Raw genomic sequence first — 19655 nt, 5'->3', positions numbered from 1 at the left:
CACTCTTTCCCCAAATCGTCGCTCTGTCATCACATCCTCCAACACTCTTCTCGTGCAGCCTCTCTGATGGCTCGATGCTCTGCCTTTCACTCACACACCCACAACCCTGCGCCGCCCTTCCTACCGCCCCCACCTTCCTCTGCTCCGTCCTGCTTTATAAGAAATATAATCCCATTGATCCAAAACCCGATGGGAAGCGTTGATCTGTAAACAGACGAGTGCTCAATAAGAGCTGTCCAGTCCTCCAGAGAGGAGATGGAGGGATGGTGGGTGGGGGGGGTGTTTGAGCTGCAGCTGGTACTGGAGAGGTGTGCTTGTGAGAAGGGCTGTTGTGAGAGGAGAGAGGGTGGAGGTGGTGGTGGTGGTAGCTGGGGTGGGGGGGGGGTCTCGTATCTGTGTGTCTTGGCATCATTTATCAGTTTTATTGCTTTCTTGTCTTGTTGCTGGCTGCCATCGCCCCTCACCTGGCCCTCCTGTTCCCAGTAAACCTCGCTCCCATCCCTGCCGCGGCCTCACTTCGATCAAACTATGTTCTATCCGTGCAATTAAAAGTCCGCAGCTCAGGGTGAACAGATGAAAGGTGTGACATTTTGCTTTTGACTGACGATGAATCCGGAGTGACGGGCCGGACAGACGCATCCAGGCATGGATATGGATTTATTTTTTCTCCCTTATGTTCCCACACTCCCTCCTCTATGCTCTCTGCCTTCCCTGCTGTCTTATTTTGCCTCTTCCTGAGCTGATGGGGCCTAGCTGTGAGGGAGTGTGCCCCACACCCCACCTCATCCTAAATCATTACTTGACAGTTTAAAAGGGCACAAAGCAATGGATGGCTTTTTTTCTCTGTGTTTCCATGGTTATTTTCTTTCCCTTAACCCTTTTTCTCTTTTGCGCCTTTGATTAAGTGAGTGGGTCTATCTGTACTTACGCTGCTTATATGTGTCAAGGTCATTTGTCACTGAGAGTGAAGCACACACTCTCTGGCCAGACGGAGGGTTTTTTTGTTGGCTGATGTGTAAGAGGTGCAAAACTAGCTTTTGTTTTTGATCGCATACATTTTTAGTACAGTCAGAGGTGTCATTTCAGTCCCTCCATGCTCCAATACAGGATTTACCTCTTCAATCTAAACTGAACTTGGGTTAACAAGAACCATCTCTAGCCACAGGTGGGGGACGCTTATGCAGTAATGGCTTTTTGTAGTCAGGATATTGATCTAGAGCATCCCTCTGTAGCTTTAGAGGACGCCTCAAAGTGTCACTTGCATTGTCAATGTAAAAAAAAAAGAAGAAGAAACATTAAGAAATGAGCATTAAATGCTGCAGCAAAAGGCTGACATCCAAGTGAGTCACAACCTGAGAATTAAAATTCTCAGAACTCACACTTAATTTCATACTTACTGTGCATTAATGTGAAATTTATGCATCGTCAAAAACTGCTCTCGTATCAGATTGTGCACTTAAAATACAATTTTTCTACACTAAAAGAGTCATCGGACAAACATCGTATTAAGCTTGAGATGTTACGATCATGGGTGTTAATTAAGTACATTTATGCTACTCTATACTTATAGTATACTACAGCTCACATGCAAATATATTACTTTACTTCATAAATTATTTGATATTTTGTTTACTTTGCAGACTCACATTAGTGATACAAAGCATTATCAATAAACACATGATTTTTTGATATTTTCTAGTTAAGATAAGACTTGATTGATCCCTTGGTGAAATTCACAAGTTACCCTGCAGATATAAGTATATGAAGTAGGGCTTGGCCATATGCAGAAATTCAAATATCACAATATTTTGCCTAAATATAGATATTCATGTTTTCACAAAATATTTTCATAATGAGATTTTGATAAATAATCATCAGTAATGTGGATATAATGACTAAATAGGTAAAGGCAAATAATAGAGCAGCAAGAAAAGTCTGGTGAGTTTTTATTATTTCCTGTAATGCAGCCTTTAAAACTCTGAAAAGACTTACGATATTACGACATCCAAAATCTAAGACAATATTTAGTTTCCTATCACAATACCAATAATAATTGATATATTGCCAAGCCCTAATACAAAGAAAGTAAAATTAGCTCCCACCTTTACCAGCTGCAAAGTATTTTGATGCCGATACTTTTGTACTTTAATCTAATAGATGGGGGTGCCATGTGGATCAGTGGATAGAGCGGTGTCCCATGTACAGAGGTTGTATCCTCGCTGCAGCGGTTGCGGGTTCAGTTCTGGCCTCGACCCTTTGCTACTCTCTCTCTCCCCCTTTCACGCTTAAACTGTCCTATCCATTAAAGGCAATAAAAGCCAAAAAAAACCCTAAGATTTTGAATGCATAACTTTTACATGTTACAGAGTATTTCTACACTTTAGTGCAGTATTACTACTTTTACTTCAGTATAATTTGAATACTTCTTACACCACTGGCATACTGTATTGGCAGCAGGCATAGTAATAGTGAAACATACAATTTCGCTGAAAAATCAATGAAGTTTATTGTTATTAACTAAACACCCACAAATCTGCAGGAAAAACAAGTGCAGACCAGTAACACTCATCTACACTCAGATGTTGGCACATTCATGAACACACCCACAGTATTGATTGGAACAGTCCGCAGAACCAACAGAGACCTTAAGGCCAAAGGCTCATTCTTGTTAATGACCCGCAAAACAAACTGTACAGTTAAAAGGTGGCATCGATACTGACACCATGAACTCTTCTGACACAGGTCCCTAACAAAGTGTGTGCCCACATGAAAACTCTCCATCTCTGGATTCTTTAGGCAAAACCAAACTGAGTTCAAATGCGGCTACCACACAGGTGTGTATACAGTCCCATTTATTAATACACACCTCTCTATGGACTTGATTATAATCAGCTTCACAGATTTGTAAAGAGTGACACTGAGCAAGCATGTACAGTGTGCATTCTTACTTGAAATGTGCAACACCAAATTGACACATTCAGCCCAACTCTTCCTTCTAGTCCCACTTTGCCTCACCGATTGTAAAAATGTCACAAACAAGCCAAAAATGCTGCATACACAGAGATCAGCGGGTCTCAATCTGCTCTAAAATGGGGTTAGCTGTGGTCCAAGGTGCGTGCTGCGCACACACAGAGAGCTGTTATTTCCAGTTTGACCCATGACCCGACACACAATGGGCGAGAAGAAGCTCTTTGATTCACAATTAAGCAGAGATGGAAACAATCTGCCTCCCCAAACACAGTATGCAAGTTGTATGCAAGAATACTTTCTGTCAATTTAATTAATAGAGAAATCACAAGCCATCCATCAGACACCAACATGACCAGTAAGGGCCATTGATCTACCAATGCTCCCAGTCAGCAATAATCAGGTGGCTCTCAGGCTTCAGATCCAAACACAATGTCCCACTTTCTGAGGGTAACAGAAATTCATTTCCATATGGGCAGAAAATAGCAGAAAAATATCTTTTAACACGGGCAGAGGTTGAAAATATAATAGATTGATCCAAGAAGTGCTGGCAACGAGCAAACCTGACTCATCAAACAAATGTGCAGCACTGTGATCGCACAATTAGCTTAACAACAAATTATCATTTAATGTAAGAGGTTTATGAAACATGTGTTTTGTTTGTTTAGAGAATGACGAAGAGTTTGGCTAAACTTGTATGTTGTCCAGAAAAGATGATCTCATAGGCACAGAAGCCAAAAAAATAAAAAATGAATAAACAGATTTTCTCCCAAATCATAGCTCCAATTGGATATTTCCTTATTATGGGGACTGAGCCAGCTGTAACCTTTGCTGCTGTTTTATTGGGCTGTCTTGGATAATATTGTTTCTCTGTGTGACACATTGGTGTCTCACATTTTTTCCCCTCTGATGTATGGAAATCAATCCATTTGTATTCCTGTATGTCTTTCAATGTTTGTTCGTTTTTGTATTTTATTTGTTTTATTTTTTTCATCATGAGACCCTATACTGTAACTTACAGTATAGGGTCTCATGATGAAAAAAATAAATAGACACTGGGATGTGCATGTCTTTCAACATCAACATTGGATTGTGTATTTAATGTGCTAACTGGATAACTAGCATCTCTAATCCACCCTGTTGGTCATTAGGTTTCCCTTTTGGAATGAAGAATACAGACTACCACCAACTGTTGGTATATTGAGTTATTTCCTCTCATGCAGGTCGAGAGCGTGCTTGTTGGCTTTTAGCTGTTGGCTGTAGTCTTTGTCCTGTGTTCATATGCAACGTTTTAGCCCAGACACAGGCAATGTCAGGTAATGCAACAGTATACCTTTGTCACAACTATTTGATGTGTGTTTGGTGTGTTTGGGCTTTTAGAGAGCATTCAAAGATCAGCTGCAGATTGACAGTCACAACCAATCCCCTTGGAATCGATAACAGTGAAAGCTGTGAAAGCCACAACTAAATAATGCCCCACATTTTAATCAGTATAATCAAATGTAAACACAAATGGAGAACCGTTTTTTCTTTTTATCAAAAGATTTTGAAATGGTATAATACAGTCGGAGGGTGGGAGTGCACAGGATGCGCCATGCCCACACACACACGCACACAGTGATCCGTCCAAGAATGCAAGCATGGTATGCAAGAGTCTTTTAGTGCCATCATAATTTCACGCTGGCCTTACTGCTGGCAGGATTTGGTGGCGAAGACTTTGGTCTATGTGAGCTGAGAATGAGCTGCAGAAAGCAGCTCTCAGGCTACATTTGGGCCTGTGATTCATCTCAAGTGCAATCAATATACTGTACCTAAACTTTTATTTCTCATGGTGACTTGTAATGAATCTGGTCAATTCCAGTAAATAAAAAAACACATTCCATTCACCTCTTCTTCAGTGCATGTTCACATCTTTATCCTCTGCAGAATTTAACATCTGTGAGATACTTATTACTTTCTGTCACAACTCCAAATAGGAACTTTCTTGTTATTCCACCAAAAAACAACAGCAAAACATGTGCATCAAAACTAAAACTGAGGGATTACCCCTGCATGCTTGATCTCCCTGATAGCGTAATCACCTACTTAGTCATCAACAAATGACTTCAACTGCCAGGCAGACCCCGGGTCAGAAAAATCATGGGTGTGTAAAAGTCATACAAATTAATTGGTGGGTGTGAACATGATCCGAGTTATTCTAGTATTTTAAAACGTTAAACAGCAAACACAGAGGTACTGAAACAGCTCTTCGCTCATTTTTGTTTGTGTGTTTCTCCCTGAGATCTGCAGGATAAAGCTGATGCAGACACTGTGAGGGAAGCTATTTGGGTATAGACAAAACAGAACAAGGTCTTTCCAGGAGTGGATGTCGGATTGGCGCTAGAAATACAGCTGTCACAGGACCACAATGGCCATAAGGTAACAATTCATTAGAAAAGAAATAAAATCTAAAAATATGCAGCTCTTTGGTTTCTGTCCTATGGTTTCCTAACAATTATGGGAGTTCTTCTTACAATCATATTTTTGCTTGAAAGGATTATGCCATTATGAAGTGATAGTAGCAACAGACAAAAAGTAACAAAGTGCAGTCAATAAATACTTCCTGATGTATTTGATTTACTCAAAAATATAATTAAAATTACATTTTAATTACATTGGAGAGTGGTGTTAATACATTTTGTAAAATAATTCTAAAGAATGTACATGTAATTCTTAGAAAATCTGTAAACTCTCTTTCATCTTCTAAATAACTGCACGTTTTTTTCCCCTTAGGTTCTTATCAAATGTACCTTTATGTATTTTCACAATCACTGGTGCATATTACAGAGCCGCAGAGAGCAGAGAGGAAACTGATGGAATGAAAACATAACTATGAACTTCTTTTTAGAAAAGAAACTTAAGTGTTTTCAGGACAGATAAACTGTGTGCAACATCGCTCACTGATGATTGAGATTGCGAAGTTTCACAGGTCTTTAGCCTCTTATTCAAAGCTCGTGCTTATGCTGGAGAACAAAGGTGTTCAACAAAGAACACGCAGAGATTCCTCAGAGGTAACCTCTTTATAAATGCCTGAGGCTAGAGAATAAATACGCAGTGCTTTTTTACTCACTTGCCGTTTGATTTCTTTGATTGTCTTGCAGTCTCCACTACACCTCCCTACAGGCTTCTGAGCTTTATCTGGAGGACTTTGATGCTGCAGGCTTTACTTAATTGTTTTGTTCACTTCAGAAAAAATCATTAAGTGTTTGTGTTTGTGTGTGTGTGTGTGTGTGTGTGTGTGTGTGAGTGTGAGTGTGAGAGTGGACGGGCCATCTTTTCAGCCAAAGGAACCAGGGGGATAATCAGAGACGGATCCATAGACATCCAGTATAGAACTCCAGGGCTGTTTTGGCACCTGTGCAGATGGCAGACCTTAAAATATCAGTATCGTCACTGAGGTGAGAGCTCGAGAAAGTGAAGCACCAGGCTCCACCATAAAACTCACACCAACACATTGTCAAGGGAGAGCGAGAACAACATGCAGTGTGGTGGCCAGGAACTGTAAGAATGACATTGCTGGGGATTTTTACTTGTTCAGACTAAGTATAAAGAGCGTCATCATATCAAATAGTCGGAAAATAAAATCAGAAATATTTACTGTAAGTTTAATTAATTAAAAATACTAGCTCCAGACACTCCACTCTGTATATTGTATCATTTCTACCATACAACACACATACATCTACTGTGTACATGCTTTACAATGTTCAAGCTACCATAAAAGAAACATCCAAAGCAGTTCAGTTGAAATATTGATACAAAGAGAGGCTGATGTTCCGAGTCATAACTAAGAGATCAAGTTATTCAGAAATGTGTAGAGGATGTATAATCCAACAATGTTCTACAGTGTAAATATTAGATTAATAATAGATTGTCCCTATCATCCACCTTATTGTCAATCAAGCACTGTAAACTAACTTGTATTTAAGCTACAAGTATTGGTCATATCAAATTATCAGTAAACAAAGTATTCATTGCATATATCAAAGACAGTATTTTATAGCTGAGTATAAGTATACCTTGCCCTTTTCTTTAGCTGTGTGGTAGTGTTGGAGGAGGAGGAGGTGCTGCAGACTCTGGCCTGTGTTTGACATCGGAGATACATTGTAGTGAATTGTCCTCTGCCATCAGCCTCAGACACCTCACTTGGCCCCCACTCCATCTTTCCTATTCAGGTCTAATAGGCAATATGTCTGTGCCGACTATCTTCACCCTTGTGATGGGCAGCTAATTAATCACAATTGTGCAGTGCTGTTTTTTTAAACTTCTTCCACCTTCCACCCCTTTGTCCATGTGGTGTCTTTCTAGCTACAGAAACGAGGTAACTCTGGGACGGCAATGTCGCCCCATCAGTCCAAAACTTGCATATGGAGTGGATAATCAGTTGCCAGAAAAATGTTGGCATTGTCTGTTTCTGCAAACTATGGATATGTTGCATTAACGTTGAAGCGATGAGTTAGGTTTAGGCAAAAAAACCACTTGTTTATAGTTATGAAAAGGTCACATTCTGGCTTAAAATACCTGGTTTTTAGAGCATAATCCCTGTGGGTGAAGCAGTGATGTCTCAGGGAAGAAACAATCACTTTTCAAAACATTATCACGACAGGAAACACAGCGATGTGTCATTTAAAAGACAATCTCTTGTGCCAGCACCCCGGCTGTAAAATTCAGGGATGTCTCGGTAAAAAAAACCCCACTTTTTGAGACACTACCCTCACTGGAAATGCAGCGATGTGTCCATAAAACCAAGTGCCTTTCATGCTACTATCCCTGTAGGTAATGCAGCAATGACATGAGAAACAGCTGCTTTCCGCACAACAAAAAGCACAGCAATGTCTCAGTAAAAAAGAAAAAAAAAGGCCGTTTGTGACACTATCCTGGCAGGAAATGCAGATATGTCTCAATAAAAAACTACTGCCTATTGTGGCATTGTCTTAGCTGCAAAAACAGTGACAGTTCACCAAATCCCAACCAGCTTTGCTGTTTGTTTGTGGTCTGCAGCTTGGCAGGAACATACAATGCCTACATTTTCAACTGGCCACTGGGCTGCGGTGAAATATTTAAGTAATAAGTAAGTAAGTAATTGATGTTTTGCCATGAAATCTGGTGCAGTCATTTGTGATTCACAGACAGAGATTCTTATGAATTTTGGTGATTGTCTGATTTCTCATCTAGTTATACCAACAGGTCAAAGGTTACACTTTTTATCAGGACAAATTAATTTATATCTCATACCTAATTTCATTAAAAATTTACACATCATATTTTCAGGTCCCATTATACATTATTGTGTGTGTGTGTGTGACGATATCAACTAATGATTTGTTTTTTAGTACCCTTGATGTGAGCATAGGTTCTATGTGTGATTTAGGTTTGCAGAGGTAATGATGCTTTAAATATTGAGGTAAATTATGTATTTTCTTAAACAGCCTGAACTGAGAATCAGCAGCATGTTTGTGATTTAAACGAAAGTGACAAAGGACAGACAGCCTGGCAGCCTGTGTGAAAGAAAAAGAGAGGTAGAAGGTGGCAAATAGAGAAAGAGAGAGAGAGCGTATGAGGCAGGCTGAGGCAGGGATGAAAAAAAAGATGGGCAGATGAAATTACACCTGCAGGTCTGTTAGCTTTAGCAGCCAGAGTCGAGCGGTGTGGTGTCCCATAACATACCCCAAGGGTCCGTAAGGAATAAAGAGTGAGTAAACCTCACATATCAAAGTTTCTTTTCTCTCACACTCCTGTTATTGCTCCTGTGCCTCTCCTTGACAGCCCTGTGATTCATTTCCTCCTGCCTGAAAGACGGGAAATGAATAGAAAGCTTGGATATTGTCAGCCGCTAAATGGGAAAGCAGTTGCTCTGGAGACACAATGCAGGTGCAGGTAAGAATGGTGAGTTCAGTTTAAAATGCCACTCAGTCCCACTACGCCGCACGTAGCAGCACCTGTCTCACATGGCAGAGGAAAAAAGGAGGGACGGTTGATTGGGTGTATAACATCCACACATCAGCGCAGTTTGTGTTTGAATGGGAGATTCATCTCTGTGCTGTCAGGCTGCAGGATCCTGACACTTTGTTAAACACCTGCACTTTGGAATGAAGGGGGACTTTTTTCACATTTGCATATAACAAAAAAAAAAGAATACAACTGACCTTAAAGTTTAACCTCTTTTGATATTAATAAAAAAAAACTGGCTACTGGTCAAGTCTGTGCTTTGCCTGCAAGACAAATCTGTTGTGGAGAGCATTTGGGTTGAGCATACCCACAACACCTTTGATGTTTCCTTAGCACCTGCTTAGATGTGCTCAGTGCTGCAAACACTCACTGTTTGCTCACACGCTGTCACGCTCACGCAGCAGTTTCTTAAAGTATGGGGAGTGAATATCACATGAATGAGATATGAGACTGAAATGTGCATGGTAGTGCTGTAAAGTGGGATAAATTTTTTCAGGGCTTTGGGGTTCAGGACAGTTTTTTCTCTGCATTGACACTGTTAGATGAACCTCCAAGGCCTGGACAGCCATGAAACTCCCAGCTGAATCTCCAGTACTTGATTCTCTAAAAGAAAAACTTAAAAGGTAAATGTCTGTGCACATGATGACGTAAGAAGAGACATCAACAACTCTCGAGGGACAATAACACAGAGCTTAAAGTTCTGTTGTTTTATAACAATGGTGGACAGATTTACACATAGTAACTAGAGATGGACACAATCCAACTGTCACTCCTCTTTTAAAGTTAGCATACAGAAGAATTTAATTGGCTTTTATGAAGTTGAAGGAATGAAAGTTTCTTTTAATTATTGATCATTACAAATATGCTGTGCTTTTAAAGTAGCAAGTAGCCACACAATGAGGAAAATATAAATTGTGTATAGAAATCAAACATTTTAATACATCAGGATGTGCCTAGAGATTCCAAGCCCTAATATTACAGTATATAGATATTTATATGCCTCAAAATGAGATATGTTTATGTTCAAATGACAAAGCCCTCTAGAGGCCATGATTATACCGTCAGCAATGCAGGAACTAAGGCAGTGATTCGCAACTTAAAGCCCACGGGCCAAATCTGGCCCCCCAATCATTTACTAATTCACATAGATTATTAACACTGGGCAGTGTCTTTGTACTTTTACTATATATAAGATGACAGAGTGCATATAACAGCATTAAAATAATTCTTGCTTAGAAAAAAAAGTCCCAGTTAAGCCCCTAATGTCCTAAAATCCTACAAAGGCCTTAAAATCCTAGAAATGTCCTGAAATCCTTGAAATGTCCTAAAATCCTAGAAACTTCCCAAAATCCTGAAAACATCCTTGGATACTAGAAATGTCCTAAAATCCTAGCAAAGTCTGAAAATCCTTCAAAAAATCCTAAAAACATGCATGGGGCTGCTGCATCTGGCCCCTGGCCCCAAAACAAACCAAGTTGAGTATTCCTGAACTAAGGTGACATTGTTATAGACGTTGTGGTGGATGCTTTGAGCCATGTGCCACCTTTTTATGTGGGAGACAACGAGGATATGATTCAAAGAAAAGCGCATGCAACAGATCCTATAGCTACTATAGCAGACATGTTTACTTTAAGACAAGAATGAAAATTCAAGGTTTCAATGCAGCTCAAAGCTGTAATGACTCAATGTCAACAACTCAAGGCTTCCATACTTGAGGACACTGAGCCATACTTGAAGACATCGAGCCTTCTGTGATGTGTCTGAGTGGGGTTGTAATCCAAGCAGCTTCCCTGAAGTACATCTGAGATAATCAGGATTAACATATCAAATTCAGGGAAAACACTGCTGATGAGCATGAAAAATGTATGGACGCATACTCTCAAGGCCTGTGAGAAAAATAGATTTCATGCAGCTTAAATGTCTCCATACATTTTCATTAAAGTGAGCGTAAGGCCACACAGTGCTAGAATGACAGTAATATATCCAGACAGGCACGGAGCGACCAGTGGACGTCCAGAATCTGAACCAGGGGCAGCTCTACAAGATGTGGTCTCAGATAGGCGGGATGATGCTGTTTGTGTTCAGCTGGTTCAGCACGCTCTGTGACCTTCTCTCCACATGTGTGCTCCGTGGGGCCTCACTCATTGTTTGTGATGGTATTGGTCTTGCTGGGCCGTGCTGCTCAGCGTGTCTGTGCCTGAAGTGGCTACCCGCTGGGATTTGGACTCTCCCAGATGTGAGGGAGTGAGGTGAATGTTCGTTAAGCTAAAAACAACTCGCCTTTTCTCTTCTTCTACATATTCCACCAATGGTTGAGCACCGAAGGAGGAGATTATCTAAGGGTATTACATTGTTTTGTTCCTTTGCATGTCTAGCCGCATTCGCGTGATGCTGTCAAATTTAAATTATGATCTGGCTACATGGATGAATGCATATGTTTGCATTGCGTGGGTAGAAATAGGGTTTGGCTCAAGACTATAATATAAAATAAGTGTTGATGAGGATCAGAGATACAAGCCATTTATCTGGATATAAAACACCATTGGACAAAGCTATTTTGTTTCATAACAAAAAGCTGATAAACATGTAGAAAGCATCATGTACATATAGTAAATGGCACGAAAAATGGCTGTTGGCACTGGCCTTTAACCCTCCAGGATTTTGGAAAGCTCTGAGTTTTAAAAAATGGTCATTTTTAGCGTGTGCGCCAAATTCAAATGATATCACATGATTAAATAAGCATGAGTGGTCATCAGTGCATTGAAATGGATGAGAAAGGCCTGCTACACAAACACAACACCTTTATCAGCACATTAAATGCCTTATGGCATTAGAAGCAGTCTGTTATGTTTCACTTTTGTTAAGTTTAGGCACCAATACTAAACATGGTAAGTTTTAGAGAAAAAAACATTATGGTTTGGCTTAAAATAAGTACATTTTGATTTATGTCACAGCTAAATGATGACTTTTCAGTTTCACACTGGACACAAACTCTGGTCTCTTGGGCAAAAGTCCTGTGTTTGTTTGACACACACCAACCACTTGTCAATGCAGACTTTCTTGCTCTGTTAACAGCGTTCTGAACCTACTGGTTGATATAGCTGGAACCTTAATTTATTGCTATGATATTGATAACCACTCACAATGCACTTTATCGAGTTACATCATTCAAGCAGGACAGCTGTGGTTCAGGAGGTAGTGTATGCATCCACTAATCAGAAAGTTGGCAGTATCTCTAGCTCCTCTAGTCTGCATGTTAAAGCCTCGTTGGACAAGATACTGAAGCTCAAATTTCTCCCAATGGCTTTGTGTTTCAATGTTTCACTACGTAGCAGTTGGCAATTTGTTTGGTAGCCTTGCATGGTAACATTGGCCACCAGTGTACGAATGTGTGTGTGTCAGAAAACTACAAAAGTGCTATACAAATGCAAGTCCATTTACCATTTGAACTAGGTGGTTTCTGGCAGTAGGGCCATTTGCCTGATGTTTTCCACTGATTTGGAGCAATACATGTTTTGGCATCTCTCATCTTGTTCAATAATCCTTCATTTTCCTCTCAGCTGTGTTCTATTGGCTCAAGGTTGCGAAAAGCAAAGTTGTTTGATTGTGACAGCTACCATTGGAATCTGGCTCTGCTTCGAGTAAAGTTGGCACATTTTAGACTGCTGCAACACATGACCCTACCATTGTTAACGAGCGGCTGAGGCTGTTTTCTGGATGAGTTTACTTCTAATTGTTAAATCAGTCCTCTAAAGACTTATTGTGTCCTTAAAATTACTTCATTTGCAGAGGATTTTATAAGAAAAACAATATGCCTTTTAACCTTTTTGTGTTATCTTGAACCTGCAGTAATGTTTTTTTTTAAAAAAAAATGCCATTAAGTAAGAATTGTGAAGAGCTGAATAAAAACGTCCACCCACTGATGCATTGTTTGCATTATTGTATTGTAGGAGTTTTATTTTAATTAATTCAACTGTAAGATAATTGATTCCTGAGGGTAATGTTACATTTCTCTTGGCCGTGATGAAGACAAAGAAATTGGGAAATGGGTTGACTGATTTATTGAAAAGGGAGCTCTGTTCAAGACAATACACTGAGAGATTGAGACCAGAGAAGGAGCATGCGGGGAATGGATGCAGCAAGCATGACAAAAGGTTTGTGTAATGATGTCATCCTCAATTACTAACCCTTGTCACCCTTGCCTGTTCTGAAGACTTTTCCTCCTGAACAAAAACACTCAAGCTCAATCAGAGAGATGCGTGACTGAACTGGGCTGATTTCACTGCTGCTGCACTGCTAACTGTGTTATCGACATTTGTTTGTTGAATTTTTAATTAAATGAAATGTGTCTTTGCTACAGTATACTGGAGTGTGCATTACTTCATGTTCAACACTTTCAAACTACTGTACTGCACTGTGGGAGAGAGCGTGCATTGTTGTTTGCGACACTGGGGATTACAAGTAAGTCTTGTCTGTGCCAGAGCCTGCTGCTGCAGAGCCGGGCCGACACTAGATTTAAAAGTCTTCATGCCGGGATGTTGAATTAAACATTGCATGCATGCCATCCTCAATCTGCACCCCTTCAAACAATCCAAGAGTGTGTAATTAGTCACACGGTGCTGTCTTCTCTTTTGGAGACGTGACACGCTGAACACACACGAGGCTAAAGTCAGGATTACCGCATATGGACAAAGTGTCCCACAAAGAGGAAGGACAATTATGACAGCTTAAATCCCACAGCATGTCCCCGTGGCTGCCATCACTTGTCCAAGACTTTTTCTCAACAATTTTGTTGCTGCTGCTGCTTTTCAACAATCAAGCCACCTGTCAATTACTGTAAAAACACATTCTGGAAGACAAGTCTCCAGTGGAGTCACTGCAAAAAAAGTTATTCTGTTTCAACCAGGATGCATGATGCTGCGGATTCATGACAACTCTCTGAAGAAGAGAGATCAAGATCTGTGCTTTTGGTGCCACAGAGTCAGAAGAGTCAAGTAGCCCCCCTGTAGACAAGCCATATGGCCTAGGAAGAGTTTCATGGGTGAATATGTGCGGCAGCAAGCACCATGCCAGTCCCTCTGCTGATTTCTCATTATCGGGGAATAAATAGAACAAGACAACAAAACAGTGGCCCTGTTGTGTCATACCCATTCTGACTTCGGTGTGAGACAGATGGTACAAACTAAATGGCAAGATTTGAATAGTTTGGAAACTGGGCAGGAGCACTAAGCACAACAGACAACAAACTGTGATGAGGAGAGAATTCAATTCCTCTCCTTTTCTCCGCATTTTTTGAATAACACCATCATTCTCTTTCTTTGTCACCTGTTTTGTGCTTTATAACCAAATGTCACTTTTAACAGCAATCAGAATGACTGCGCTTGCACCAGTTCTTGCTTTATTGCCTGTGCAAACAGAGTGTGTGGCAGTGGCGTGGGAGGCTGTAGGGGAGTCACAGGGAACAGCAGATGCCAGGTCTCCTCCAAGGTGGCTGACGGGCGGGCGGGCAGGCAGGCACGGCAGACAAGCGCAGGATGCAAAAAGCTGAGGCAGAGAGGCTACCTGTAAATATAGCACAGCAGCTCAGAAGCTTCGGTTTCCATTAAATAGCCATGTATTTCTCAGCTCCTGGCTTTATTGCACCGTTGCTTCGGGAGTGGGAGCCCAGGAGGCTCTTCAACATTATTAGCAGCTCACAGTACATAATCCCACAGCAGATTCTCGTCTATCTCCAGACCAGACTGAGATATATAGAGAGAGATGAGGAGTGAGGGGGAGGGGTTGGAGAGTGGCAGAGGAAGGAGAGGTGGTGGCAGTTGCCAGTCTTTGTGAGTCCAAGTCACTGACGCAGGAGGACGGAAAGAGAGGCAGACATACATTGTAAAAGCCTCCATGTTTCTCGTGGTGTCAAGCTAGTTCATTGACAGACACCAGATGGTGGCCTGTCTCGAGAGGTCCCATGTGTTTCACTAAGTCATGAGGCCAGACACTGAGCCAGTGCCCTCCTCTTCTATTCCTTTAGAAGGCGACGAAGCCACCTCATTCGGCCTCCCCGATGCCTCGGCCTCGTTCCACTCCTTAAGCTACTGGACACTCTCAGGTGCTGTTTGCTCACAGAGAAACTGAGAGGCAACAAAAAGAGGCAAATATGTACACCTTTTAAGGACAAAACATACGTTTATGTCCATCATTAAAAGAATAAAGCTGTAACTCCCCGAGATTGTTCATCTTTATGTCAGAAAAAGAAAGATAATAGTCTTAATTCATCATGTTCAAGGGTTGCATGGTGAAGCTAGCCTCGCAGACCAGACACTGACTCATCATCGATGTGGGAGAAACACACAATGCAAGACAAAAACATTCATACTGAACCCTCTTCGGTGTTTACTTACTTTCTATTGATTATTCGGGGACAGGTTGCCTGTATTCTATGATAACAATTTAATGAATATGTGAACAAGCTGGCCTCTGAATACAGGGATTGCTCAAACACCAACAGAGACTTCTGAGATTTGATCTACAGAAGACATTTTAGTGAGCTGTGTTTTTTTCTCAACTCAGAGGTGACAAACTGAAACAAGAGCTATATGGTGAACAAACTGTCCCCTTAATGGAAGTACTGCATCTAAAGATGCCGGAGTCACAAAGGCCTTCTTACACCTGGTATTAACATGTACCGTGGGTAATATCATCATCTCTGAGTCTGTTAACACCCGGCATTAGAATGCGTCCCCATATGTGTCTCGAGTAACCACTTGTGATAGCATCCCACTTCCCAGCTCTTTATGCAAATGAACACCTACATCAATTATGTATGAAAAGTCCGAACAAATGCATTCCCCTTGCTTAGTCTACCAGAAATTAACCAAAACCAGGACCAAAATAAGAAGAACAAGACACATGCACAGCTGGGGATCTTAGCGTGCTTGATGCAGTTAGTTGGCGGCTTCTTGGATCACGTTCTTCAGGAAAACCCCTATTAGGTCTCCTGGTAGAACAGATCAAGGATATCCTTCACTCAAGTATGGCAAGACAGACAGTGGATAGTGGGCTCGGTGTTTCACTAAGCTAGCCCTGAGCTGAGTGGCCGGCTTGCGATCTGCAGCAATAGTTTCAGCATTGGAGCTATTTCTTCTGCGAGTGAATCTTGCAGGAAAATAAACTGATAAAGTATTGTGAACCTTATAAAGCATATATTAAATATGACATGAATGATCTCATTGTGATAAATTACCAAATATGTACCCCATTCCATCAATGTATTTGTCAGCTGTGTCTAAACAAGAGACGACACAAAGACACACACGCACACACACAAGCAGACAGATACAGATCTCTGCATGTGATTATAAAAATAGGAGCAGGATCGTTAACTGTCCTGTGCAGAGAAATGAGCTTCTGGCGCGAAGGGCCAGGCGACTGCTAACCATAGACTTTAATAATAGTAGGCTAGCTGGCGGCTGCGTGACAACATAACAGGGTGCTTTGGCATCCAGTGTGGCGGTGACGGTTTGCACACCGAGTCCTTTTCCTCCTTTGCCTCTGCTACAGAACCTGTGATTAGTCACTCTATTCAACAGTTATTTTCCAGTTATTCAAGTGTTTTATTGCTGTTTAAATGGCTATAATAGGACTATTTATAACATATGGCCATCAGTTGTTCTGCATAGCTGGAAGTCTGGGATGTTACCGGCCATATTGGCAGTGAAAAAAAAGTCTAGTGCAAATCTGGGTGGCCAGACGCGGCCCAGACCAGCTCTGAATGTGGTCTGAACAATCAGATCTCAAGACACATTTAGGACATGTTGGGATGCATTAAAACTAAATGGTAAATGGACTTGGGCCCAGACTTGGGCTGTCTGCCGTTATTAAAGGCTGCCTGATGTAGAATTAATCCCACTAAAACTCTACAAGAAATTCACAGAAGCATTGTATTTTCTGAGTGTACAGAAACTACACAAAAGCTAGTATAAGAAGGGAGTGCATGAACTGAAAGTCAGAGGTTTCACAGTCACAAGTACGTGGTATGTTCTTCAAATAGGCAAGCTATTGAGATACCAGCATCCACAATTATACACTGAACACACCAGCTCATCACACACTGTGCCATTGACATCCTGTCAGAGAATGAAGATATGATCTTAATATCCTCTTGCAAAATGTCTCATTAACATTGTTAACTTATGTGGTAGTCACGACGCGTGGCACCAGGCTGTTAGATAATCGTGAGATTAGCAGCAGCAAGGGACACAACAAACACGGCATCACAACATCCTTCATAACACACTGATGTGTGGGATGAAGAGACATGTGTTGCTGTGGCACAAAGAGCACCTCATCATCCCAACAGGACTTTCTGTGCACTGTGATTACAGGCAATTGATGGCACAAATAAACAGTGTCAAACCATGAAGTCACCCCACCTGACTGTTTGTTTGTTCTGCTCTTTTAAGTTTGTCATGTGGAACCTGTATTCTTGCCCCCATGGTCGTGTGCTTCTTTTTTCTCTCTAAATCTTTTGAAAATTAAAGCAATCTGAATTTAAGATTGCTGCCAGATGTTTGTGGAAGTACTGAAATAGCAGAAAATAACTGGGTTATTTTGTCACTGCTTTTCAAATGGGTACTGTTATCCTAAATGGTTATGCAAATCACAATTCTTTATTTGCGATATTATCTGTCTGACAAGGTAAAAGGGAGTGAGGACAACATCATTTGTTGTAATCTGCACAAACTCTTATCCAATCACATAACTACATCTATTAGAGATGTACAATGGAGAAATTGCTGCTCACTGTTTGAAAACACAAACTTGGCCCCTCCTCCCTACACTGCCTGTACATACACTGCAAGCTATTATAACACTGTGAGAAAAGCTGATACTTTAGCAAGCTACCTGTTCCAACAGAAAATAGGCCAACTCTTCATCCCCATCCTCTCTGTCAGTGCAAGCGAAAGTGAAAGCCAACCCCTGATTCACGTTTGCTTTGGAACAAGTGTTGTCCTCTTGGTGTGTCACCTCATTATATCTGTGTATATTTGTGTTATTTTTGTAGCTTTCTCTTGATGTGTGCTGCTTATAGTCTGCCACCTGTTCACTACCTTTTTAAGAATTACCAACCTCACCTGAAGCCTGTTTTTGACTGGTTACAGGTTACAACCCGTGCATTTCCTGAACATAGCAAAAGAGGGAGAAAATAAGAACTCAAGTACATCTGGCGTCGGCTCCACCGAACCTCACAGCCCTCCCCCAACTTTTCTCTCGTAGCATTTCAGCAAACTTTAGCACTGTAGACTTAAGTCTAAAGCTATGCTATTGTGAGTTGCCGGTTACTGTTTGAAAATGCGAGCAAAAGTAAAAGTAAAGGTAAAAGCAGACCCGAGATTCATTCTCGTCTGGCGTGTAGCTTTGCTTTTTTTTCCGGGACTGTGCTTCTTGGATGCATGCATGCCTCATCTGCGTGCTGTGGAGGCACATACCCATAAACCTCCAGAACACAGAAAATAAGAAAAACCATGCAGAGGGCAGCATCTCTGCAGAAAATACACCACCAAACAGCTTCCAGTGGGTCAACTGACCTATTGGTGAGGGTTAGGGAAGCCAATCAGAGACAGAGTAAGGCAGAGTAGGGTGGGTCGTGCCTTTACCATCTTCAAGCATCTTAAGCATCCCCCAAAACTACCTCTGCTAGCATCTCAGCTAACCTTAGATAGCCACAATGTCATTGTTCTTACAATATATCTATGCACTCCACAGAGCTGTTAGTTAACACAACAATAGAGAGAAAAGAAGGCAAAGAAGAGACGCTTTGAGAAACGACAGACGGCACAGTATTGTTGGGAGAGGGTTCTAAGGAGTAGCAGAGCAATGACCATGTCCACTGCTGGACCCTTCTTGAAAATCGAGTCAGAGAGCATGATCTCTGTGGATAAATACACTGCCATAAACCTTAAGTAGCCCATATGTTACTTAAAAGAAGGATTAGTTTTGTATCAGTCTTTATATTGTTTTTAATTATACCTTTAATAATTATATTGATTAAAAAAATAAATAGGAAAAAGTGTAAAAAAAAAGTGTGTCTTTACAATCTATACCTCTGATAACAATCGCTTAATCTTACTTCAGTACCAAAAATAATTATGGAAAATCGATGTTGACACTAAAAAAAAAAAAACAACTCTAAAGCCTGAAAGTTGTTTATGATGCAGTTTGGATAAAGTGACACTAGTGGTCCTCCTTGGGGGAAGCACATTAAACCTGCTGTATGAGCATGTCATTGCTCGCATCTATTCTGCCTCCCAACTCCCCCGTGGCAAAACCCCCAGCTGCCTCGCTGTTCGGCTATTCTGCTTGGCGAGATCACTATCACAACTCGCCACTTAACATCTGCCCAGTAGCATCTCAGTTGAAATTTCACATCTTCCCCACTTATCCACCTTCTCGTCCCCTCTCCGCCTCCCCTTTGCTCTCCCTGCTCACTCTATCCGCCCCTCCGCTCACCCTTCTCTCGCACTCTGCTGGCTGCTGTGACATTTGCCATTTAGACGAGGGAAGAGGGACAAACCCTTATCCAATCTCTGACCTTTTCCCCCCTCTCCCTCTCTGGCGTCACTGACACATTCACTGCCAATTTCACTGCCAATGAATTCCAGAGACCAAAAATAAAATTCAGGAAATCAAATATCACTTGATTGCATATA

General features: G+C 41.2%; 1 long non-coding RNA gene across 1 annotated transcript in view; it reads right to left on the bottom strand.

Moving 5' to 3' along the window:
- Positions 1-19655, bottom strand: part of LOC148186445 (uncharacterized) — a 185568-nt gene that overhangs the window by 32528 nt on the left and 133385 nt on the right. The gene's annotated exons all lie outside the window — the stretch shown is intronic.

This window comes from Plectropomus leopardus, chromosome 18 (assembly GCF_026936395.1).
Source record: "Plectropomus leopardus strain MGB_pleo_1.0 chromosome 18, ASM2693639v1, whole genome shotgun sequence".
NCBI classification, from domain to species: domain Eukaryota; kingdom Metazoa; phylum Chordata; class Actinopteri; order Perciformes; family Serranidae; genus Plectropomus; species Plectropomus leopardus.
This window is presented reverse-complemented; position numbering and strand designations above follow the sequence as displayed.